This window comes from Sebastes fasciatus, chromosome 3 (assembly GCF_043250625.1).
Source record: "Sebastes fasciatus isolate fSebFas1 chromosome 3, fSebFas1.pri, whole genome shotgun sequence".
Taxonomy (NCBI): Eukaryota; Metazoa; Chordata; class Actinopteri; order Perciformes; family Sebastidae; genus Sebastes; species Sebastes fasciatus.
The window spans coordinates 1773083-1799828 of NC_133797.1; the positions used below are offsets into that span (position 1 = coordinate 1773083).

General features: G+C 40.5%; 1 protein-coding gene across 6 annotated transcripts in view; it reads left to right on the forward strand.

Moving 5' to 3' along the window:
* The window catches only part of LOC141765143 (endonuclease V-like), a 202013-nt gene that overhangs the window by 167244 nt on the left and 8023 nt on the right, over positions 1-26746 (forward strand). For 2 of the 6 annotated variants that reach the window (XR_012593387.1, XR_012593388.1), the window contains exon 10: positions 24987-25081. The exons of the other annotated variants lie outside the window; for them this stretch is intronic. The gene's annotated coding sequence lies outside the window, so the exon portion shown is untranslated. The remainder of the gene's footprint in view (positions 1-24986; positions 25082-26746) is intronic. 6 annotated transcript variants of the gene reach the window in all.

A 26746-nucleotide genomic window follows, 5' to 3' on the forward strand; every position in this document is an offset into this window, starting at 1 on the left:
AACCAACAATTTTGTCTTTCACCTTGGATCTTCCTCATGGGTCCTCTTTGTATGTAATGTTGCATTCACTTGTTTATGGGCACGTTGTGAACACAGGTTAGCAGCTCTTTCTGATTGAATCAGTCTTTACTGTAGCACTGAGCTCTACAGTACAGGGCTGAACTCTGCTCATCTGCAGATCGTCTCGGGGAGCGAGCGGCTCGACAGCGGGCTGTGGGTTGTGTCCCTGGGTGGCAGAGGAAGAGAAATAGAGTTTCTGTCTCTGTCAAAGAGAGAGGAGAGAGACTTGAAAGACGGAGCAGCAGGAGAGGAGATGAAGAGATCCGAACAGAGGAGGGAAACAACAGGGGTGCAGAGGAAGGGAGGGGAAGAGCAAGAGTGTGGAAAAATCAATGCCTGTAAAATAAAGGAGTCAAGGCAAGAGGATAAAAACTTCTTAGTGGTTCGAGTGACAGAGTGATATGCTGCTTGTATCTGGATTTAACTTCCTCTACTGCTATTGATTGCTTTTATTGGTGAACAGCCATGTGATTTTACTGATCCCTAAACTATAGAAAACTAGTTCAGCTGGTCGGATTATAGCAGATTGCTTCTAGCTCCTCACTTCTACCCCACTTTCTGTGGTTTTGCTGTCTCTATTAAATGATTTGTCTATCTAAACACAGCAAAAACAACAACTTGAAAACAGATTTTGGACAACATCCATCGTATTTACAGAGGCAATCATGCATTTATTTTGTAATGGACTCACTGTGCTTCTCCTTCGACCTCCCATCCCAACTCCCAACAGTGGTACTGTGAAATTATTGAGCCACTTTTCTTTGACTACTTTTTTTTCCAAATATTGGTACTTCAGTGTTGTAATGTTTTATGTTATACTATATTGTATAATTAGTCACGTGTATGGGAATTGTTGTGACTATGGAAGCCTGAAAAGGTATGGGTAGAATCGTAAAGAAATAGCAAAAGGAGGAAACTGCATGGGTTTTCTCAAGCTTTATTCCTTCCACAGTCCAAAACACAGTCCAAAAACATGTAAGTTATGGTCATTGGTGACTCTAAATTACCCGTAGGTGTTGTCTGTCTCTTTATGTCAGCCTTTTGATTGACTGACGACCTGTCCAGTGTGCCCCGCCTCTTGCCCAATGTCACACATTCTCACTCCCAACTCGTTAAATACCGCCACTTCGTCAGTGCCCCTCAGTATCGGAGACTGACGCACGGGGTACCCTTCTTGTGTTACTTTTGGACGGACCAGGGAAGTTAGGTTTAGGCAACACAACCACATAGTTAGGGTTAGGAAATGATTGTGGTTGACGTTAACTTCATTGACTAAAGACTCATGTGACTAGTGACTCACGGGACTGATGAAAGTAACGACTCACTTGACTTGCGAGACTGACAATACCGATGAGTAACGTGACTAAAGACTGACGTGACAAAATAAGTCAACATTACTTTTAGTTTCACACGGAACACGAACAGCGGTCTCCTGATTGAAAGTCTTGTGTTTGTCTCCTCTTTTCTTAGATTTGATTGTGTTCTCTTTGTTTAACCAGATGATGTTTGTTCTGCTATGAGAGTGATGTCACTTGAATGTAACAGGTAGTGTCATTTCTGTTCTTTGCTCTTTTATGAAAAACAATTTGTGGCGTCTGACTGATGAAATGTCAAAGAACTTTGCCTTTATTTGGTTGTACGGCATTATAACGAGTCAGGAAGCACAGGGAGAGGGGCTGATGATACGCAACAAAGATTGAACTAGCAAAGTTGCCATATGGTATGCGTTCTAACCACTTCACTACCAGAACACCCCCCAAAACAATAACTTTAATTATTGCTTTTATTATGTATGAGTCAGATATGAATACCATTGTCACATAGTCCCACACTATCAACAATCCATCAGCTTCAACTACGGAGATTGTTTCAATCAACTTCCTGCTGTTATACAAACTTTACTGCCCTTTTCAAAAACATTTGTAAAATGTCATGGAAAACGTTGTGGAGGCAGTCGGCCCAAGGTTGGAGCGATGAGCTCTGTTGGGAGCAGACGCTCTCATTAAAAAGTTATAGTGATACAAGGACACAGCTTGTTGCTGGAGGTACTATTCAGCTCAGTATTAACTGGAGGACTGAGCTTCAGAGGCAGTGAATGCCTCTTCCTTCACTTCCATGTGTGTCACTGACTGTGTGCCTGACATTTTTTAAACACCATCACCCCATCTCACCCCTCTTTAGGGTAATTCACATTAACCTTAAGGCTGATTTATCGACCAATTGGGCCACTTCGGATGAAGATGCGTGTGCATGTGTTTTTCTTATAGGTCACGTCATGTTGGACTTTGGATGGCTCGTTCAGTCAAGAATAAATGATGTCCCCAGTTTGAAAAACACGTGTAGAAATTGAATTTGTATTCTTCAATGCAGTTTTCATTCGTTGGTTTTGCACAAATATGCTTATAATTTGGATTTTGTGTTTTTTTTTTAGTTATGTTTGACATCCATTAAGCATAAGTTAAATGTTGACATCTTTTACATGAAAACTGTTAATTTGTGCGCACATATTGAGATACTTGGAAGCAGTAAATGGAGTATTTTTCTTCCCTGAGTCGTACTTGGCACCGTAACTGAATCAGAATCACCTTTATTGGCCAAGTGTGTGTGCAAATACAAGGAATTTGATTCTGTTGTTTTGCATCTCTGAACTTACACAGAAATAAAAAATAAAAGCTAGGAAAAGGACAACAAATGGTAAAACAAATAATGGTAAAGGATATACAGGACTGTTATGTACACAAGTAGTGAAAAAAAAATATTATATAAATAATTGCAAATTAATCACACATTTTTCATTTGTTCAAAATGTACCTTAAAGGGAGATTTGTCAAGTATTTTATACTCTTATCAACTTGGGAGTGGACAAATATGCTGCTTAATGTAAATGTATGTATATATTTATTATTGGAAATCAATGAACAACACAAAACAATGACAGATATTGTCCAGAAACCCTCACAGGTACTGCATTTAGCATAAAACAATATGCTCCAATCATAACATGGCAAACTGCAGCCCAACAGGCAACAACAGCTGTCAGTGTGTCAGTGTGCTGACTTGACTATGACTTGCCCCAAACTGCATGTGATTATCATAAAGTGGGCATGTCTGTAAAGGGGAGACTCGTGGGTACCCATAGAACCCATTTACATTCACTGATCTGGAGGTCAGAGGTCAAGGGACCCCTTCGGAAATGGCCATGCCAGTTTTTCCTCGCCAAAGTTTAGTGTAAGTTTTGAGTGTTATTTAACCTCCTTCATGACCAGCTAGTATGACATGGTTGGTACCGATGGATTCTTTAGGTTTTTCTAGTTTCATGCTGCAACCTAAAAATCACAAGTTGCATTAATGCGTTGTAAAAATTAGTGACGTTAAGACTAAATTGCGTTACGTGTTATTATCGCTATAACTGACAGCCCCATATACAATATGTATATATACAGTATATAGACATGTATATATATATATATATGTATATATATAGTATAAATATATATACATATATATATATAGTATATATATGTATATATAGTATATATATATATATAGATAAATAAAACATCTACGTATATACAAGTCAAGTGTTCTGTAAGTTGTTAATACAAATAGTGCAACTAAATAAATACTGCAGCTTCATTCACTGTATCAACAAGTGCTGGGATGATGGTACATGCTTGAATGTAGTTTAACAGTAGCACAAGTAGAGGAGAGTTATGAAGTCAGAGAACTGACTGCAGTGTTCCTTAAACTAAGCTAACATTAGCACCAGAAGCTACTGGTCACACCAGACTACATGAGGCTATGGCAGCAACACCCCTGAGTGGACTGAATTCAGCAAGGTTTTTTTATTACTTATGAATACAACTTTGTAAGAGAAACAGTGTTTTATTTTTTATTTCAAAATGTACATAGTCTTGTTTAAAGGTTATAGTTAATCTGTTATAGTTGAATAGTAAATATGAGTTGACCCAGTATCTCAGTCTGCTAAACAATCATGTGTGTTTGTGTGTGCAGTATTGTGTCCTGAAGGACTGTAGCCTCTGGTTGTGTGTATCAGGCACTCAGCTCAGACTGACCCGGACTGTGGAGCAAACAGTTCTGATGCCAACTCTGCTTCTAAGGGACAGTGAATAAAACATGTTCAGGTGACTCAGGGGCACAAAGCTCTAATGATATTTTTTTTCCCTCTTCATCTGCCTCTAGCTCTCTGTCTCTCAGTTTCCCACTGTCGTTCATTCTCTCACATACAGTGAATCAAAGTTAACGTAGAGAGTTAAAGGAGAGGTACGGAATTTTTCAAGTCAGTCTTAAACAATAGTCAGGTGCCCATAGGGATGTTGAAACTGATACCCTTGCTGTTATCATCCCCCCTTTTCATACTGGCCACTAAAAGATCCCCAATATGCTTTCAATGTAACAGGGACAAACAATGAAGAAATGTATTCTAAAGTTAGTTGAAGATTGCAGAATATAAGAAAATAAATATCAAACCTGGATTATCCTTTAAAACTGCACTAATCACATTTTATATCAACGGTGGATCAAATGAATAAATGTAATGTGAACAGGGTCACTCGTCGTCAGAAATTCTTTTGGGATTTTTTACATTTATATACAACAATAACTTATTTTGTGTGCATTGAAAAATATGTGGAAAGAGTAATTTATATATAAATCACAAACTACATTTGGGAATCCTTCTGTGTGCATTCATTAATAATGAGACTGATCTGACTCAATACTTGCAGCACAATGTTTTAGTTTTACAGCACGCAACTTTACTTTTTTGGTTTGGTATCATCCCTTTCATCAACCCTGTTTCCAGCAGCAGCAGCAGGCAGCTAACATGTGAGCCCAAACAACTTTATAAGGCCACAGGCTGCCTGTCAGACGTGTGTGTGATGTTTAGCTTGTGGCCAAAAACACTGAATAATGCTGCTATAAAATTTATTTTTTAAGAGTACATTACTGCCATTGAAGCTTGTTCTGTGGAGTTATGTTAAGTTTATTTTTTCTCTCTCTGAGCAGCTGTCAATCACTCGCGAACTCCGATCAAACAGTCAAATTAGGGGGCGCTGATCAAATATGAATCAATATTCTGTTACTGTAATGACTATTTCTCGCATAAAATGTTCTCAGAATCATCTTGTAGTGTACTGTTTAGCTGTAAAATGAGAAAGTTTGTGGCCCGGTAGCCATGTTGAGATCCGCCCACCAGCCGGAGCAAACTTTCTCATTTTAAAGCTAAACAGTACACTACAAGATGTTTCTGAACACATTTGAGGAGAGAAATAGACATTACACTAACAGAATATTGATTCATATTTGATCAGCGCTGCCTAGTTTGACCGTTTGATTGGAGTTTGCGAGTGATTGACAGCTGCCTCCGTTGAATGAACAGCCAATAGGAACGCTCTCGCTCAATATCCAATCAACCAGTTTGATATGCTGCATTATCAGATGACAACATTGCAGCCAAGTTGCCCAGCTTGTAGTTAAAATAGAGATCCCTGATTCTTTGTGTCAAATGCATTCATCATGTTTGAGCGCCAAGTGCAAAATCATTTTATCATAGCTGTTTGCTCTGCCATTTACTCGTTCTCATTCTCTCTCTTTGCACGTGCATGAACATAAAACAGAAAATGCTCCCTGTTTAATTTGATGTCGAAATCGAAGATGGAGTTACGATGAGGCAATTTTTCTTGCTTAAGAGTGCAGGTGTTTCCTCTATCCTCTTGTTTCCTTTTCTTATTTGTCCTTGTTTTACCTTCTTCACTTATTGTTCTCTCGTTTGTTCCACTGGCTCTGCTTCATCAAAATGTGTTTTTGTGCTTCGTATATATTCAGCCCTCTCTAATCTGTTCTGTGTGACTCCTCCCTTATCAGGCAGTAAGATGAAATCATTGGCACATTATGCTTTTTGTTGAGATATTAACAGATGGAGTCATTAGTCATTTTGAACTAGTGAAGGACGTCTTTCAGCCAAGAGGGTTTTTTATTTTATATGAATTGACTCTCTGGGATTGTTGGTATTCATGTTTTCTCTCTTTTTTCGCTGCTTTTACCACTTGACCCTCCGTTGCCTTGATGCGTCTTTCCCTCCATGCGTTCCTCCCAGTGGAGAGAGCTTCACAGTATGCCTGAGGCAGCTGCAGGCATCGAGCAGGGCCGACATAGAACAGTAACACTGCATATGTGCGTGTGCGGTATTTGTGTGTTTATGAATTGAAGTGGGGGAGGCGAGACGAGATGATAGGGAAGGAGATAAATTGCTAAAAGGTCAGAAAGTGTAGGGTGGCAAGGGGTGTGTGTGTGTGTTGTGTGTGTGTGTGTGTGTGTGTGTGTGTGTGTGTGTGCACATGCTGATTTAGGGGGTTGCGAGCACAGATAATAGGGAGGGAGATAAATCAAGAGATGGTTTGAAAGTTAAAGGGTGGGTGGGAACAAGAGGGAGAGTTGACATGGCATCATTGGACCGTGAAAGAGTTTCATTCCCTGTATCGGCATTCTGTCATCTGTTTCCACGCCAACAGAGATACAAATTACATAGGAAAGAGAAAAAAAGGGAAAAGGTGCGTGCTGCACATTTGCAGAGCAAACCCTTAAAGACCGACTCCCTGGGATGAGAGGAGGAGGAGGAGAGGGGGGGTGATAGGGATGATGTGGAGGGAGTAGCTGAGGGAGAAAAGCTGATGGTTGATATGGAAGCCTGCAGATAGAGGAAAGACCCTCCCCTCTCTCTTTCCCTCTTCATCTGTCCTCCCTACTGTCTGTCAGAGGCAGCTGAGGAGAAACCGCATCCATTTCATCACGCCCGGCCTCACACAGAAAAACCCTCAGTGTCATGTTTTGCGCGGCCCTCGCCTCCCTCCGATAGAACGCCGCTCAAGCGTTGATAAATTGCCACCACCTGCCTCATTTTTCACCAGCGCCGCCTCGTCGTCAAACACATACGCATTGACAATCCCGTGCATTCCTCGGCGATAACAAGAACAATCGCTGAGCCCCGGGAATGAGAGATGGGAAGACAGAGGGAAAGGAAAATGGGTGGGTGAATAGGTGGGTGGGTAGTGGGGAGGGGGCAGATGGAGAAAACAAGCGGCAGCAAACATTGCTTGGTTTAGCTTCTGACAGACAGGTCGAGACAGTTTTCCAAAGACAAAATCACTGGGCGCTGAAGAATAACATGTCATTTTATTTCCATTGAATTAAGTAAAAATAAGTTGAAATAATAGCTGTCAAAGTTAACATAATAATAACACGTCGTTTTAACACCACTAATTTCTTAAACGCATTAACGCAACTTGCGATTTTTAGGTTGTAGCGAGCTCAAGCTAGTTTTCAAGCTAGAGTGAAGAAACTGGTATCATACAAAACTAAAAAAACCTAAGGAATCCATTGGTACCCCCTTTGGTTTCTGGACAATATCTGTCATTGTTTTGTGTTGTTAATTGATTTCCAGTAATACATATATAAAAACATTTGCATAAAGCAGCATATTTGTCCACTCCCATGATGATAAAAGTATTAAATACTTGACAAATCTCCCATTAAGGTTCATTTGGAACAGATAAAAGATGTGCGATTAATTTGTGTTTAATCAGGATCAACTATGGACAATCATGCGATTAATTGCGATTAAATATTTTCATTGATTGACAGCCCTAGTTGAAATATGCATATTTTCAGTTTACTGGCTGCACTCACTCCAGGACAGTTACTTTTATAGCTTCAGGAGTATTTCAGTAAGGAGTCATGCTGAGACACAGGTATGAAAAAGATGGAAAGCAGGAGTATTTCCAAAAAGTTTAAAAATCCCTTCAGCTGCTCAACGTCAGTGGAAACCAGTTCTCTGTTTCCCACAAACACCCCGTCGTAAAGACACCGTCATTTCCAGCAACACTGACTGTAAATCACACCATGAGGCGGTTGTGTCGGAGAGGTTGAGTCACACCATAGATTCATGCGGCACACTACTGTGTTCAGACAGAGACATCACTACGGCAGGAGAAGTGTCTGTAGAAAGACACATGGACGAGTTAATCAATAGAGTGTTCACGTTTCTGTTTCTCTGTGATCCCATCACGCTTTGACCTTTTCCCCAGGACTTCTTTTCCTGCTGGCAGATGATGTCAGTGAGGGGTAGTTGTGCTTGGCCTGGAGCTTTATATACTGATGAACCACTCTTAAGGTTCATTGAGTGGAAAAATCTTGTTTGTGTTTGAAAGTAACGGTGGATTATTATATGCACCGTCACAATTTACTTCAGCCATATTCAGCTTTTGCTCCTGGCTCGCCAATACGAGAATAGCTTCAGAGTCAATCTTTTACACCAGTGATTCTCAAAGATGTGTCCGTGGCACTCTGTCAGGGGGTCTGCAAAATAATTCAATATAAATTATGAAATTGTGCTGTATCATTAAAAAGTATATACTGTATCTACAGATGATGGGGACCATTTGCGCAAATAAAACAAGCATATTGTGTCCATTACTACCACCCAAGTTAGCTTTGGGCTAATAAAACCTCTGATATGATTGTGACACATCACGTCAATCTGTCATGAATCAGTCACTTCACTCAGGGCGCAACGCCCCATTCCTGCTGCTGCTTAACTTAGCTTAGCTTAACTTATTAGCATACTTGGCAACCTTGAGTCTGCCATTTTTCACCGCCATGTTTCTACAGTAGCCCAAAACGGACAAACCAAACACTGTTAACTTTTCCTGCTTGGGACGCAGTCGATAACGCTACTCGCTCCCGTTGCCGCCGCTCTCTCTCTCTCTCTCTCTTGCTTCACCACTCACTTCCCACATACAAACACACTCTAAGCATTCTGCTCTTACAACAACTGGCTCTAGACAGGGCCATTTGCGTTTTCGTGTCGTCCTCCGTAGCAATCCTACACTCTTGACACACAGGAGAAGTTGTAATCTGCAACCTCACTGCTAGATACCATCAGATCCTACACACTGTTCCTTTAAATTCATTAGAGAAAGTTGGAAAAACAAATCAGGTGCATGGGGAATAACCTACAACATAATTCTCAGAAATACGTTTTTTTTATGTGTGATCTGCATAGCTTAATCTCAAAGACGTAATGCTAAGCAGTTTCTGTGTGAGTGTAGTAACTGATTGTAAGTGACTGGTAGTGGAAGTGGCTGCAATGCCAGCTAAAATCTTGCCTAGGGTACCAAATTGATCAGGGCTGACTCTGTACATTATGGAGAGTATAATGAATAAAGAGTCCAGCAAAAACAGGGGCCCATGTTGCATGACACCACTGTCTATAACCATAGCAGCAGACAAGAACAACACGTGGATTGACAAAATCATTAATAAACATAAACATCATCTTAGGTGTGAAGTAGCAATGAAATGCTTTGATGTATCAGAGTTACTGCTTAAGTATATCATCTTGTCACCTCTTCTTGAATATAGTCATATAATGGTGTACTTGATGGAAACGCAATGATTCACTTTCCATGAGGCTGTGATTATCCCAGAGGTCACAACAGGTCATTTTATACAGTGATGTCAAATTTTAAAAAATAGTCTCACAATATGAAATGGCTACCATAGGGACTAACATCATCACAAATGAATACAGCTGGGCTCATTGGATCCACAAGAGTCTCAGCTTTACAGTTTCCAATTTCATATTCAAATACATCATATTAGAATCGGTGAAAATAACACATTTGTACTGCATGCAGAAAGCTGCATGTTTTTTTCCCTAAACTGCATTGGATTAAGGGAAGACTCGTGGGTACCCATAGAACCCATTTTCAATAGAGGTCAAGAAACCCCTTTGAAAATGGCCATGCTAGTTTTTCCTCGCCAAAATCTAGCCTAACCAAATCGAACATAATTTACCCTTATTTATCCTCCTCCCCAACAAGTTAACATGACATGGTTGGTATCAATGGTTGGTACCATCCAAGCTGAACAAGTCAATGTAAATTTAATTTGATTGTAAGCAGTGGTGACATGATGGTTACTGTATTATTTACAGTAGTATTTACAGTATATTTAGCTTTTAGAAGACACACTCATTTCATGATAAGAAAGGCATATTTTTAAGGTTTCCTGTCAAATTAAAGGGCAGTCCACTAATTTTACATATGAAGTTCAGTTTACTCGCCAAGTAAAGCCAGTAAAAACTGTTGTATAAGGTGTCCTGTGGCCACTCCGGGGCTGAGAAGTGAGCCTACTTCTCTCTTGATTTATTACCTCAGTAAACATTGTAAACATGAGTTTATGGTCTCAATCACTAGTTTCAAGTCTTCTTCAATACAGCATGATGTTCATTTAGTAAATGATGGTCCCATTTAGAATCAGATAGACCATAAAGCAGGGGATGCTTTAGGGCGGGGCTAGCCTGTGATTGACAGGTTGCTACCACGGCGTTGTCCGGTCTGGATGTTGTCCATGTTTACATCTTAGAACTTTAACCCTTTCACGGTGTGTTTTCAGTTCATGTAAGTTAATTAGAACCTTTTTGGTTGCCTGAAAATGTCTTATTCAGCGTTCGGTTGTGCTTAGCTCCACCCTCTCGTGTCACTTCTGGTTGCAAAAGACCAACATGGTGATGGCCAAAAACCAAGATGGCGACGGCCAAAATGCCAAACTTGAGGCTTCAAAACGGCAGTCCACAAACCAATGGGCGACATCAGGGTGACTGAGTCCACTTCTTATACACAGTCTATGTCTGTGGCTCTGGAGGAGCTTTGTAAAGTCTGAGAAAATGACTCTGATGTCATCAGGGTTATCTTGCGGTAGGCTTGACAAATCCTGTTATAAACTAGGGGCATGTATAGAAGAGCAGGGGAAGGTCTAATGAAAATTTCTGTTGAGTTCCATCATGGAAAATACGGGATCCAGTGTTTTTGGTGCTTGACGGATGATTTTATGTGATTGTAATATCAGTATTCAACAAACTAGTCGTGATTATCTGTGTAGCTATTGTTTCTCAGTCCTTCATGCTACCTTCCATGCTGACATACTGTTGTTGTGTTCAATGTCAACTCACTCTGGCAAAAAGCTATGTCTCAGTTGCCACAGTATGAAAATGCAAACCATTATTTCAGAGATAAAAAGTGTATTTGAATGAAGCTTAGCTTTTATTCATCCACTGATGACATTCGAGGCACTTTCTGCAAGGTTAAATCCAAACAGAAGCACTTTGTGTGTTTTCTGTGTTTTGTATTTCTGTTCACTCTAAAACTGACAAAATGTGTCCCTGTGGCGTTGTACCATATCTCCACTGTTGTCAGCGGTGTCTTGTTCTGTTGTGGCATCCTGACGTGCGTGATTGATAGATGACCGGGCCAGCACCGCCTGGCACTTGAGTTATAACGACAGGTGAGCTGCTGCAGTGCCAGACAAATGGCCTTGTTTATCTCCAATAGAAGCACCCTGACACAAAGCACACCCACTCAAACCATCACACCTGTGTCCTTACCGCTGCACCCTCTCATGTTTGCACGAGCCCAGGTGTCTTGCCATCCACTTCACCACAAACTCAAACTTCTCACATGCCCTTGCTACAAACCAGAAAATCAATTGGGCCTTTTTTTCCCCGAGGCTTCTAAAGACAAATCAATTGAGGCCGATCTATTGTAATAAAGACGCGTCAGCCTGGGACGAGGCAGAGGATATGCTGCGAACATCGGTTATTAGATTTTCCGACGAGGGGAAGAAAGTCTCAGCAGACTGGTCCAGGGCTTTTGTTTTCATTGAGTGGCTGTTATGTGAAGTCCACCCCTGCTTAATAACTCCATCGTCGCTGCCAGCGGGCCACTGCGCTCCCGCTTGTAAGGTGCTTTAGTCAGCAGCGATGCTCGACCTCGTTGGGAGTGGGATTAACGCTCTCAGAAGCCTTTCCCACTGACTGGAGGGTTTAGCTATTAATGAGATTCTCACCTTTGTTGTGTAACGTTGAACTGTGAGTAAAAACTTTACCAGATGTCAATTGCATCCATGATCAGAATTAATTTCTGTTGGAATTGATTGTATGTACAGTGTTACAAAAGGTATACATTCTGTTGGTCTGTCGGTTGAGTCTAAATCCTCAACACTTTGGTCCAGAGCAGGATGTTCCCATGGCTGTACTAACCTAATCAGCAATATACAACATGTTAGCACAAAACAGAAATAATAGAAGTCTAGATTAAACCAGATTTAAGCACTTGGGGTAGATGGGGCCTTAAAGCTGCAGTTGGCAACTTTGAGCAAATATGATCAAAGTTATTTTATAAAAAACTGTCACTATATCCTGACAGTAGTGCATGAGATGGGTAATCTGTGAAAAAATCATGTTCCTCTGTGTCCTCCTGTGCTCATAATGGCATTTAGAAAATTTTACCGCGCCCAAAGGAAAACAACCAATCAGAGTTGAGCAGTTTTTACAGCAGCTGTCAATCACTGCTTGCGAAGCTTAGAACTCCGATCAAACTGTCAAACTAGCGCTGATCAAATACCAATCTAGATGTTGTTACTGTAATGCCTATTTCTCACCTCAAATGTGTTGTAGGAAATGAGTGGAGTTCAAATTTTTGGTCCAGCAAACATAATACAGGACAAACTTTTTAGGGCTGCACAGAGTAGTTTGAAGCTTCATTCATAACGTTGACATCTGAATTATTACTGTTAATAACTTACAGAAACATTGTGTGTAAAGTCCACCTTCCACCTTCTCTTCCCCTTCTGGCAGCGAGCGACACAGCGATCAGTCGTCTCTGTAATTGCCTCGTCCCTCGGTCAAAAAGTCAAAATTGTTTTCATCTAACTAAATGTTCTGCTTCAATCCATATTTGTTGGCGTTTAGTCTTTCAAAAACAACATTTCCGCTGCGGTCAAAAAACACAAAGGGAGGCACACACCTACTGTATTATAGGGGCGGTCTAGCAGCAGTCTAACAGCACCATAAATTACATTTATAGAACCAAAATAACACATGGTACATCCCTAGAAATTGGAAATATAGGTTGATTTAATTTCATTTAATTTGTATGGGTGCTCTAAATTCAAATCCGGTAACACTAATGTGCCAAATGATTCGAGTCCTTGGATGAAAACAGCATTTTCACAGCTGGAAGGCAGAACTTGCACTGTACTGTGATGTTATTCCCCTTTTCTGCTTGACATTCTAAATAATGCCGAAATTTGAGCATTTTCTTTTCTCTCGTCTTTATTTTAATATTTAATATTTAGGTATTCCAAAAGTAATGGAAAGTGATCAGATTACATTACTTTTATATTGGGATACTTGGAATAGGTTGCTGATTACATTTTTCAACAGGTAATTAGTAATTGTATTGGATTACATTTTTAAAGTAACCCTCCCAAACCTGCAGATTATCTGATTTATTTTTTTATCATATTTGCTCAAAGTTACCAACTGCAGTTTTAAAATGAGTAGAGTAGGAACCATCTTAGGGCCTTTGTCATGTTCATTGATATTGTGCCTCAGTGGTGCATATTCCCAAACAAAGTTACAATTGATTAGCACAAAGCAGTTGCTACACAATGAACCTGTAGCTTCTGGGTGGCCCTGGTGGTCTGCTCTGCCCACTTTGCCTGATTGGTAATCCAGCCTTGATTATCCCCACAGCTGCAGGCCAGATTGTGATTAAATCTGGTATAATTGGTTCCCACCTTCGTCTTGATTTTGGTTGCCTCCAGGCCTTTTCCGCTAGTACCACCCTCAGTAAAACTTATAATTTCTCACTACTTGTAGGCTAAAATGATGTCAATTTCATCAAAAAATAATGTATTGTGGTGTGTAATGAACATTGAAGTCCCAAGGCACTGTTGGCAAGTCTAAAGTTTTTGTTGATACGGTATACTGGCAAATCTTTCATCCTCCCTCAAACTGCTTGGTTATTCCGGTGAACATATTTCAAAATATTCAGGCACTATATTCCATTAAGATGGCTCAGGATTCTTCAAAGTCCTGTTTACTCTGTTTTTACTCCACAAAAAAAAAAGTAATCAGCTTTTCTTTTAAACTCAGAAGCTCATTCACGCCAATGCCATCCTGAGATCTTGGAAAATAATAACTGGTAAGATGATTTGTTTAACTTTGTGCATATGTTTGTGTGTATTTGTACAATTGATCAGAGTTGGCTGATGCTGATGAATATTAATAATCCTACACAGAGCATTAGATAGACATCTGCCCAGAGCACTTCAGCGCACCTCATCACAGTGAAATGAGCCAAGCATCACTTACTGAATAAAGATCTGTTTGTCTGTTCCTCTGGTTTTCTAGTTAAGTCTTTCTGTCGGTGTAGTAGATGTTTGCTAAAATCACTAGTCTGCGGTGAGGGCAGTAATCCCCACGTGTGTATATACATCCAAGTCTAGTGGTGTGGTTGCAGATTGCAACCAACTGAATACCTGTCCGCTCACTCCTCCCTTTCTAAGACTGTGGTAACGTGAGCCGACGAGTGAAAAATCGTGGTAACGCAGTTTTCCTTGCTCAGAGGCCATCCTTCCCATGATAATACTATTTAGGAGCAACAGAAGTCAGACGGTGAAAGATCCCCCGAAATGCTACATGTTACCGGCACCAGACCTAGGGGAAATCTGGACCGGCAGCAAGGGTTACACAGGCTAGGAAGCACTGTGTAGCCATATATATAAATATCGTTTCTGTGGATTAATAGAGAGAGGACCAAAGTTAGCGTCTTAGCTCAAGCCACAGCTTGTTTATTTCTGAACACAATTGCATACAATTCACAGTCACATTATCTTGCTGTCTGACTTAAAAGTGCATATGAGCTCAAATGATTTAACATACTATATTCCCCATAAACAGAAATTAGCTCAACTCAAAATACTAATATATACCAGCATAATATACTGTAACTCAAAACACACATTCACTTTACCCTAATACCTACAGACACTCACATATTAACATATACAGTTCACCTAACACTCATTCAGCATTATCACATTAGACACAAAACCTTGAAATAAGGACTGTGTCAAAACTGTTAGAATAGTTCAATTATTAACAAAAAATAGAGGGGGTGTCTGTTTAAATAAAAACTAAACATGTAGCATTTCCAACCTACTACATACACACTGGCCCTTTAACCACCTCATATGATATGCTACAGAAAATTGCAAATGAACATTTGATAGTAATTCACATTATAGGAACTATAGAATTTAAAACATTGACCACACACAGACCAGCCGTATACTATGTTTCAACCTAGTCTTGTTTTTCTGAGGGGAGTTTACATACCAAAAATACACGCTAACACATAGCAGTTATTTTATAGGCTTATTCCAGTCTGGTGTCCTCTGGTGCTCCTAACAGCATCTGCAAGATTTCACAGACCAGAGGAAAACAACTAATCAGAGCCGAGCTGGAGCCTTGCCAGGCAGCGCTGATCAAATATGAATCAATATTCTGTTACTATAATGCCTATTTCTCACTTCAAATATTTTCAGAAACATCTTGTAGTGTACTGTTTAGCTGTGAAAAGAGAAAGTTAGTGACCCAACAGCCATGTTGAGATCAGTTGGGGAAATACCAAGCACCGCCCACCAGCAAGAGCACAGCCAATAGGAACGCTCTCTCTGAAATGACCTGTGATTGGCCAAAGTCTCTGCAGGCTCGATTTTCTAAAGCCTGAAAACAGAGCCATGAGGAGGAGCAGAAGTCTAGTTTTCTCTCAGAACACTTTAATTACAATATGCTGAAAGGTTATTATGAAAGTTTTGCCGTATGATGCCAAAAATATTCTGCCTACTGCAGGTTTAAGTTACACCACTTCCAGTGTTATTTAAACCCAAATCACGATCTTTTCCTAAACCTAACTAAGTAGTTTGTTGCCTAAGATTAACCAAGTCGATCTATTCCCAAACATAACTAAGTAGTTTTATTTTGAAAAGACTGGAGTGGAAATTGACACATGCATCACGTGTTGCTGGAGATTCGTAGGAACGCACAACAGATATGTTGTTGAAAGTCGTGCTGAGCGTCATGAGAAAAAGGGAAATTGGTGTCTATGTACACAAATAAAAATAGATTAAATTTGTGACTATTTCACAAAATGCTGTGAGACTGTTGCCTCATAACCCCTGAGGAAATACTGGATGCAGCTCACCAGTTCAAGCCCTGAAATAATCACATGCTGATCTGCAGCATCAGTCTCTGATCTCATCAGTAGCTCCAGCGTTGTTATCCCTCTCATGTGTGTGCTCGTTCACTCACATTTCACTCCTTGCCCCAGAGATACTCTCCTCATGTATGTGTTTGTGCTCATGAGTATGTTGTTGTTTTTTTTTCACAATGTGCCATCACGCTCACTCATTACTGTGGGAAAACCAGCAACTCCTACGCACAAACGCCCCCCCTCGCTCGCACACATCATTACTCACTATAAAGAACCCGCGGCCTCTGGGCCTCGATGCCTCGTCTCCCAGGCCATTCATAAGCCGTAATGTGCATGTTGGTGCAGAGTAGATCGACACGAGCGGCGGAAGCTTGCATCGCCTGCATGTTTCCCGAAGATACTACATCCAATTCCACACCCACTGCAGCTCATTTGCATCGGAGTAATATGGTGTTTTACTACAGGCGAGGCAAGAGTGTGATTTGTTGGCGAGATGAGCAGTGAATCAGCGATGTTGATATTTGACTTCAAACTCAAATGTCACACAAATGTGTTTACGCACAGAGGATTTTTTCCTCTGTGCGTGCAAACATGTGCTATGTTCATAAATTTATGAGTGACACCCTGGCATAATGCTACATAGTTATAGAGCATATTACATACTGTATGCTGTTGAAAAGGCAGCGGTGCAGATTGTTAGGTGCACAGATTGTACTATTCGTTATGTCAATTCTGTTCACCGATGGGGTTTAGCAGAGGGATCCTTCATCTCTCCTCCTCCTCCTCCTCCTCCTCCTTCTCATTCTACCCTTCAGTGTCGAGGCTCAGCTGCCTTATAAAGCCTGTGCTTTAATGTTCATTCTCTTTCTGTCTTTCTAACCCCTCTGCCTTTCTCCCATTCTGAACATCTCTTTACTCTTTCTTCATTTTCCTCTCTTCCTCCTCTTTTGTTCACTCTTCCTGTCATCCCCCTTACCTCCCTCTTTCTCATCTCTCCCGTCCCGGCCGTCTTTCTAACACTACCTCCCCTCCATCACATTCTCACTCTGGTACACAGCTGTCAGACATGGCAGTGAATCGTATCGCACTGACCCAATCAGAATTCGGTATGAGGGGGCATCTTTTCAAAGCGAAGTGGCTACTGGTAAGCAGCTGCTCTGGAGCAGAAAGCAGGGACAGACAGACAGACAGACAGACGAGTGGCAACAGGGACTCAACTTCTCACTGTTCACTGATTTTTCTCTGCTTAGAATTCCTGATTAGTCAGGATGCTGTAGGTGTTGTTAAAGGGGCAGTTCAGTCAAATGAAACTGGCTAGGTGTCAGGGAATTTACAGTTGCAGTAATTAAAGATCTCAACCTGATACAGTTTAGTTTATTGGGCAGCATACGGTGTGAGACTTTTCGACCTGAACCTCCGACGTATTGTATAATCTGTCCCCCCTCTCAATAGCAGACTGTTCCTTTTCTCTTCCACTGGTTGAAGAGAGGGTGTTATTATCATTTTTGTAAATAATTTCTCCTGGGGAAGAAGCCAGTGGGCTTCAGCAGGCAAGCTGTTGATGTTAACGCTGCCAAATCAGTTTTTGGTCTCTGTCGCTGCTTTGAGTTTGGTGTGTTAAGTATGAAATATTATACAATCTCTAAAAGGTGCTCAATACAGAATTCAGAGCATATCTATTAGCTCTCAATATGGAGACGACTCGCAGCTACGATGCTAACACTGCTAACAATTGCAACAGTGCTGATAGAGCTAACAGTGTTAACCTGGGGGGTTGGGGTGACCGGAGGGTGTGCACTACACACACAACAGATAACGCAACTGCGTTATCAGCAGTGCTTCAAGTGGGAAAAAAGAAGTGCCGGTACTCCTCTTATTCACATGTTGTGTCTTTGGGCAGGTATCAGCAATCTGTTGTAACTTCTTCCTAGTTATTCATTGTTTTTTTCAGCATGTTATACTGTGTCAGTCAGAATCAGCTGTGATTTTAGTGTTATATTATTATACTTGGCCTATGCATCTTCTACAGTAGGCCTATAATACTCCAATAATATTCACACTGGAACATTATAGGGTTAGGGTGGTGTGTTTGTATATAGTGTTAATAGCTAAAGAGCTTTCCTGTGTTATGTGTAGTATCTCTCTATGATATATTATAGGATGTCTAGAGCCAGGAATCAACAGCAGACAGACAGACAGGCAGGTATGCAGAGCTGAGGTGTGTGAGCTTCATTCAGGTTTTAGGAGCAGTGTCCCAGTCTGAATGCTCCTTCATATTATACAGAAACACATTCTCAATTTCTACAGTGAATAAAAGATACTACTGTAGGAGATATTGGGTTTGGATCTTCCCCCATAAAATGTAAAGGTTTTTGACTTAGAACTAGGCCTTTTACATCATTTTGGACCAATATTATTACTAGTTAAATGACTATTTTTATTTTTTTATCACAGCCTTCGTCTAAACATTCAATTCTTCTGGAAATGTTTGTCCTTTAAATATAATCCTTTATATCATATTCTATAAATCAGAAGAGCAGATTCAGTAAACTTTTAAATAATGTTTCATTAATTATATTTGTTCACAAATTTAAAAAAAGTGATGACGAACAGTTCACTAATTATTTTACAAAAAGGACGTGAACTGTGTTGATGAAATACAGCACCCTCGTCGCTGAACAGTCAGGCTTCAACTCGTGCAGAGATTAATAGCGTGGTGCTTCCGTTCCCTACGTGAACCCACGCGGCGTAAATACGCTGGCGCTGCACCGTTTTGACTCTCCATTATGACTCTCCCAGAGAACCTGGCATGGAGAGGGCAGAGGAGAGTACCGGCAGCTTGAGAGAAGCTCCTGTACACATGAAAAAGTCACGGTACGCCAAGGAGCAAATTAAGAAGTGCCTGTACTGCGTACCGCTGCGCTGCATACCTGCCCACTTGGAGCACTGGTCATCAGCAGTAACCAACGTATGAGAGCAGTACAGAGTAGCGGCTATGAGCTAGCCAGTGGGGCACGTTCACATGCACTAACATGCACTAAATTGCAGGCACAGTCGGCCTGGCGTTGTAAACAAAGCACAGAGAAGCTCTGATTACAACATACACAGAGGGAGAGTGACTTCATTCTCTGCTCAGGTAGATATTACTCCACTACTTATTTACATAGACAATAGTTGTTTGCTGCTATATTAATGCTCCAAATATTGTATATAGAATATTTAAGGTGTCATTAATGACAAACTCTTCAGCATAGCGTTATTACTATTACTGAATTGTTTAAAGTAGAAGTTTGGAGACATGTTTCTACTTCTTCTCTTTACTCTGTTACCATCTATGAGGGACACGGGATTGGTTTCCTCTAAAAGTGGGCGTGGTCATGAAGCCTACTCTGGATGATGTTTTGCTGGTCTGATGTATTACTAGTACTACTACTGCTGCTGCTGCTGCTGCTATTACAGCTACCTCCATTATTGCCACTGCAGCTATTACAAGCACTACTACATCTACTACAACTATACTGCCTCTGCTAATGTTACTGCTACAGCTGCTATTGCAACTGCTAAAATACCTCTACTACTACCACTACTCCTCGTACAGTTTCCTTAAATAAAGGTTCTAAATACTTCTTTCACAACTGTAATAGTAGCGGAAGCAGCAGCAAAGTAGCAGTACCACAACGTCAAATAGTCCATCACAGGTACAAGTCCTACATTTACATTTTCTAAAAGAACAACTTATCACCAGGCCGGAAAGCGGTGTTTGACTCTGACCACATCCAGTGTCACTATAGTGATACTGACACACCCTGGAGAGCACCTATACATCACTGCAGCAAGGTGAGAAGTGCTGGAGGTCAGCATAAACAAGACTTTCCTCTGGTGTTTAGTTACTCTTTAAGTTTTATCAGCAAAATGTACTAGTCCAGCAGAATGTCCCCTTACATTATTACAAATGATATTATTGGATTTATTTCTCATGCATAAGTAACATACACTCTCTTTTTAATATTTTGTCCACCCCATTTATTTTAATGAGTGTAGAATAAATAAGAAAACAGCTCACAGTACGCAAAATAGTTCAACAGCAGCACAAACTGCAGCCTCCAGTTGAATGAACAGCTCTCTAAAACAGTTTGAACAGGAAGTGAACATTATAGACTTCATGAGGGGAGGATTTACTGCAGGACTGTATTAGACTGCATTAGTTTCAGCTAGGTGTACCATATAAACTGGCAACTGGGCGCATAAGCAGCATTTTAATGTTAGAGCTACTTTAACTACTTTATAAGTTGTTGGATAATAAAAATACATAATATTTTATTAGCAGGACATCATTTTGATGTGAAATCTTAATCTGTAAAAAAGTACATTACACAGTGGTGTAGCTGTACTTCATTATTTGAGTAAATGTACTTACATCTACTGCTACCACTTGTATTACTGCTAGTGTCTGTCATAAATATCAGGCAAAAGTGTCAACTCCTATAAAATGTGCCGTGGATGTCATTTTGAATCATGAAGGCACAAGTTCTTAAAAACTCACCCTCTGATCTTGACTTGCAGCCTGTCGCTGCACCGCAGATGTTGCCCATAAATTGTGATGTTTCTGGGTTTTTTTCCTCCAGAAGTCGATGAGCGGTTTGCGTAGGTAGCGAGCATCTCCTGGGGACTGGCCCGATGGCAGGTGTCTCTGTCCCTGTCACGCTGCCATGTCCTCATCAGTCAGGTCACTGCTAACGTCAGAGAGCTGATACCGCATCTCATATACTCGTAAATTCCATTTCATCACAGTCGACGTCTCAGTAGTCCCTTCACTTTAATCTGCATGCGTAGTTATTTCATGTGACCAATCGAGAGTTTTTCATACTCTTCCTCTTCACACATTCATGACTTAACTCACATCATGTTTAATGTGGTGATGGGGAAATTAAGATTATAAAAACTGATAATAAAAAAACTATGAAAAGGTGCGAATATGAGACCAAACCAGCCGGCTGCATTTTCATGAGATTCTGTTTTATCAGACTGCTCTCAGATGAAGCCATGAAAGAATATTGAGCACGGAAGGAACTCAGTGTGAGTTAGGTTAACTCAACTCGTTGGGTTAGTAAAACGTTGAATAAAAAAAAGGCTAAACTTTGATGAAATCAGAAAAGTTTTGGATTTGTGTGAAATGAAAAGACCTTGAGGCCAAACCTTGGCGTGAATGCACAATTTTTAAAGGTTTGTATGAATCCACCAATTCAGACACGCAACTGGCCGAGAGAGGCATCTGCACACAAAACACGTTTGCAGTACATGTTTTATTTAAACCCCACACTGTTAAAAATGATCCTAGTTGCACTTTGACCGTCAGTAAGAAAGGAGTTGGTGTGCAGCTCGTCATCTGACAGCTCACTGTGGTCCTGCTTCCTGTTGCATTACATCCTGCAATATTTTAAAACTGATCCACTGACGAAGAAAATGACTGTTTTTGTAGATTTTGTAGCTGCATCATTGATAAACAATCATAGTCAGTGCTAACCTTATTGACAAGTACAATGCGTTTCCTGTGACTGCTTCACATTAAAAGCCACCCCATGTTTTGCCAGTTGAACGCTTTAAAGTAATAATGCAGAAGTTTTCATTTAAATAAATGTCTGTTAAGGCCCATTTAATTATCACCGAATGTGGTCACACAACGGTGATTGAGCCTATGGCCCACTGATGAAAGCCCTTGCATTTGCAGTATTTCAAACTGGGTATCTGTGGCGACATTCCTGGGAAAAATCACAAGCGGCAACACTGCCTGGATCTCTGGAAAGTGAGATCCAAAATCACACCACCTGCAATTACCTGGTGAAGCGTGGGAATGGCAGATTCTGCCACTACCAAACAAAAACTACCATAGATAGGTAATTACAGAAAGAAATATTACATTGAATGGCTATTGCTAGTTTTTGCTAGAACAAAAATACATGACGACAACAAAACATACAAAGTAATGTATAATAATTAGGGGTGTCAGAGTTAACGCGATAATAACACGTTAATGTAAATTTATTTTAATGGCACTAATTTCTTTCATGCATGAAAACGAAAAATGAATGAAGACTTTTAGGTTGTAGCGGGCTCAGTTTTAAAGCTAGAGTGAAGAATCCATCGGTACCAACCATGTCATACTAGCTTCTAGTGAAGGAGGTTAAATAACGCTCCAAACTTGCACTACATTTTGGTGAGGAAAAACTGTCATGTCCATTTTCAAAGGGGTCCCTTGACCTCTGACCTCCAGATCAGTGAATGTAAATGGGTTCTATGGGTACCCACGAGTCTCCCCTTTACAGACATGCCCACTTTATGATCACCACATGCAGTTTGGGGCAAGTCATAGTCAAGTCAGCACACTGACACACTGACAGCTGTTGTTGCCTGTTGGGCTGCAGTTTGCCATCTTATGATTTGAGCATAGTGTTTTATGCTAAATGCAGTACATGTGAGGGTTTCTGGACAATATCTGTCATTGCTTTGTGTTGTATAATAAATATGTACATACATTTGCATAAAGCAAGAATATTTGTCCACTCCCATGTTGATAAGAGTATTAAATTGTCATGTTCTGGCTGTGCCAGTCTTTATTAGTTATGTTTATGTGATTTTGGTTTGTGTTTGGTTTCTTTTATATCCTCATTCCAGTTTCCTGTTTTATTTTGGTAGTTCACTCCTCCTGTGTCTTGTCTGGTTTTACTTCCCTCCTTTGTTTGTTTTCCCGCCTTTTGTTGATTGTCTGCCCCGCCCTGATTTGTTTCACCTGTGTGTAATCATGTCTTGTATTTAAGCCTGTGTGTTCCCCTCTGTCCTGGTCGGTTCGTTTGTCTCCCCTCTGGTCCTAGTGTTCCTCCTGCACGTGTTTCTCGTATCTTCTGGTTTGTAGTTTCGTTTTGTTCTCAGTTTGTTTTTTTGGTGTGTTTTCATTTGTACTTTGTGGTTTCTTTGTACTTTGTTCCCCTCCCTGTTTTGTGGTTTTGGATTTTTCAGCTTTATTAAAGCTCGCTTTTATTGAAAAACTACCTGTCCTGCCTGTTACTCTGCGATTGGGTCAATTTGGTAAACTCACCACACGACATTAAATACTTGACAAATCTCCCTTTAAGGTACATTTTGAACAGATAAAAAATGTGTGATAATCGCAATTAACTATGGACAATCATGCGATTAAATATTTTAATCGATAGAGAGCCCTAATAATAATGTAAAGTTGATTATGTGAGCACACTTGAAGTTTATATGCACATCTGAAAGATCAGTGTATTTGTCCTATAACTCCAAATTCAAAACTCCAGATCCTTAAAAATACTATATCTATTTTTACAGAAATCCACCTACTGTGGCAGTCTCACTGTGTAAATAAAAAGACATCTCCTTCACAAGAAAAGTACAATATGTGTATCAGCCTGAAAAGACAGGTAAAAGCTGTTAAGCAAATCACAATGTATGTTTTTGCGATTTTAGTTGTACATAACACTCCAGGCAACCTCATGTGCATCAGTGAAAACAGCTCTGCACCTCTGGTCTGCTGACAATGTCTGAATAAGATCCTTGGCCTCTCTCTGCACCTCTGAGTCCACACACACAAAGGGACACACACACACAAACACCAAAGGACCATAAAGACTAGCCTTCGCATGGCACATCAGGGCCCCCTTCCCTCTCTCACACACAGTGACACCCTCCACCATGATTCATCTCCCTGGCAGTATGAAGTGTAAAGGAGATTATTACCAGTGAAGGGCTCAGCCCCCCCCCGAAGATCTACTGCTCTCCCGTCTGCCCTGCAGAGGAAATGGGAAAATATTGCTAATGTTTACAGTCCTGTGTGTGTGTGTGTGGTGGGGGGGTTCATGTTATGTGCACTAGTAATGCCTGAAGCCTGACCAGCATGGCTAAGCAGTTCTCAGGCTTGTTTACCGTCTAGAAATGTGCTGACTTCAGGGTTTTAGTGTGCAAATGTTTCTGTATGCATGCATTTGCAGAAGTACGTGTGTGTGTGTTTATTTGTGTGTGTGTGTGTGGTCATGGGTGTGTCAACATGTGTAAATTCCGTTGTGCACATCAATAAATCCAGAAGCCAGCTGTTGTTAAAGCCTGTACAGTATGTTGTAAAGTGTTTGGTGGCCTCACATTTGCTATTGTGAACAAACGGGACTGAGGCCCATTAGAAATGACCAAACAAAGAGAAGCATTCTGACAAAATCCTACCGCTACTCTGATCAGTAACTGAGCTCAGTGAGAGGGAAGCTCACTAATATGCTAATCTAAATGAAAGCCTATTTGCACATATCATGTAAATGATTCTGTAGGTCACTCTCATTATTTCTTAATGGCTTGTAGGGTAGGGGCATCTAAATCAAGACTGCACTCAGTTCACCAATTAGCATAACGATTTTGCCCAAGTACTCCAAACAGTTGCTATGATTGCAGTTTGTGCATGCAGGTGGTGCACGGAGGTATGCGTAGAAGCCCTCATTTGTCCTCTTTCTGAGGGTTTTATGCCACAACGGGATTTGCATAAATTCTTAGAGATGACATCTGATGTATAATGCAAGTCATCCTCACAATTAAATGTTATCGAGTATGGAAATTAATATTACATCACCTTGTTATTAGCAGCTTAGTGAGATTTGTATTTCGTTGTGTAATTTGAAAGGAACCGTTGTTTAATAGGTTTGTAACCAATTAAGCATATTTTAAAAGATCAAAAAACATCCATCCATCCATTATCTGTAACCGCTTGTCTTTAGAGGGCTGCAGGGGGCTGGAGCCAAACCTGACACCGGGCGAGAGGCGGGGTACACCGTGGGACAGGTCGCCAATCAATCATAGAAACAGACAAGCATTCACGGCAGGTAAAAAACAAAAGGAAAAAAAAATAAAATAAAAAAAGACTAAGGGTTTATGTTAGGGCTGTCAATTGATTAAAATATTTAATCCTAATTAATCTCATGATTGTCCATAGTTGATCGCAATTAATCGCAAATTAATCGCACATTTTTTATCTTTTCAAAATGAACCTTAAAGGGAAATTTTTCAAGTATTTACCACTCTTCTCAACATGGGAGTGGACAAATGTGGTGCTTTAAGCAAATTTATGTACATATTTATTATTGGAAACCACTTAACAACACAAAGCAATGACAGATATTGTCCAGAAACCCTGACAGGTACTGCATTTAGCATAAAAATATGCTCCAATCATAACATGGCAAACTGCAGCCCAACAGGCAACAACAGCTGTCAGTGTGTCAGTGTGCTGACTTGACTATGACTTGCCCCAAACTGCATGTGATTATCATAAAGTGGGCATGTCTGTAAAGGGGAGACTCGTGGGTACCCATAGAACCCATTTACATTCACTGATCTGGAGGTCAGAGGTCAAGGGACCCCTTTGAAAATGGACATGGCAGTTTTTCCTCGCCAAAATTTAGCGTAAGTTTGGAGCGTTATTTAACCTCCTTCATGACAAGCTAGTATGACATTCCTGCATTCATATTCCTAGTGTGACATGGTGTGGATTCTTTAGGTTTTTCTAGTTTCATATGATACCGGTATCTTCATTCTCACTTTAAAACTGAGCCCGCTACAACCTAAAAAGCGCAAGTTGCCTTAATGCGTTAAAGAAATTTGTTATCATGTTGATGTTTAGCAGGTATAATGTTTTCCATGTTCACCATGTTAGTCTTATTTTATTTTATAATTAGCACCAGACACAAAGTACACATTAGTTTTGCAGGTATAAACTACATGGAGAAAATGAAATATTTCACCTGATGATGGCGATGGAGGAAAAGTCAAGGAATCACAAATTACGCTAAAATTAGCGGACAATGTGGCCCATCAGCCTGATATTTTGCTATTAATTGTTTACCCTGAGTTTCTATCTCATTCCAGAGGATACCTGTAGCTCCAACACCAATAATTTAGTTTAGATTTTCACTTCCTTCATCATTTAAGAAACAAAATGCTTTCCTTTTTGAAGAATGGTACAACATGGCTTAAAAGATAGTTTGAGTGTTTTGAAGTGGGGTCGTATGAGGTACTTATCCATAGTAGGTGTATTACTTTCAGTAGATGAACGGCCCTAGTCTCGAGAAACAGACAGGAGCACCAGCACCAGAGCAAAGCAACACAGTGCTGTGGACGGGGGCAGCAGCAAAGCGTACTGTATATTAGAGTATATTGAGTCATAAGCCATCAAAGCCCCACTGTGCACTTTGTTGGTTCCAAAACTCATCGTTTGTCTTTTATTAACAATAAGCTTTTAATAGGAACACGCGCAATGTCAAAATGTGTCACCGCTAGCATGTGTGTAAAGGCCACACTTAACACACAAGTACTGTCTATTTTAAGAAAGGCCAGATGGGACGGTGGGGAAATAGAATAAGACATTTGGAATGGCTCATTTTTTGAACTTGTCAGTGTCAATCTGACATCTGTGCTACACATTTAAAAGCAATGCTTTGTAACATAGCGTGTCTGAGCAGCTTGGTTACGCGTTGAGTTGGAAAGCAAAA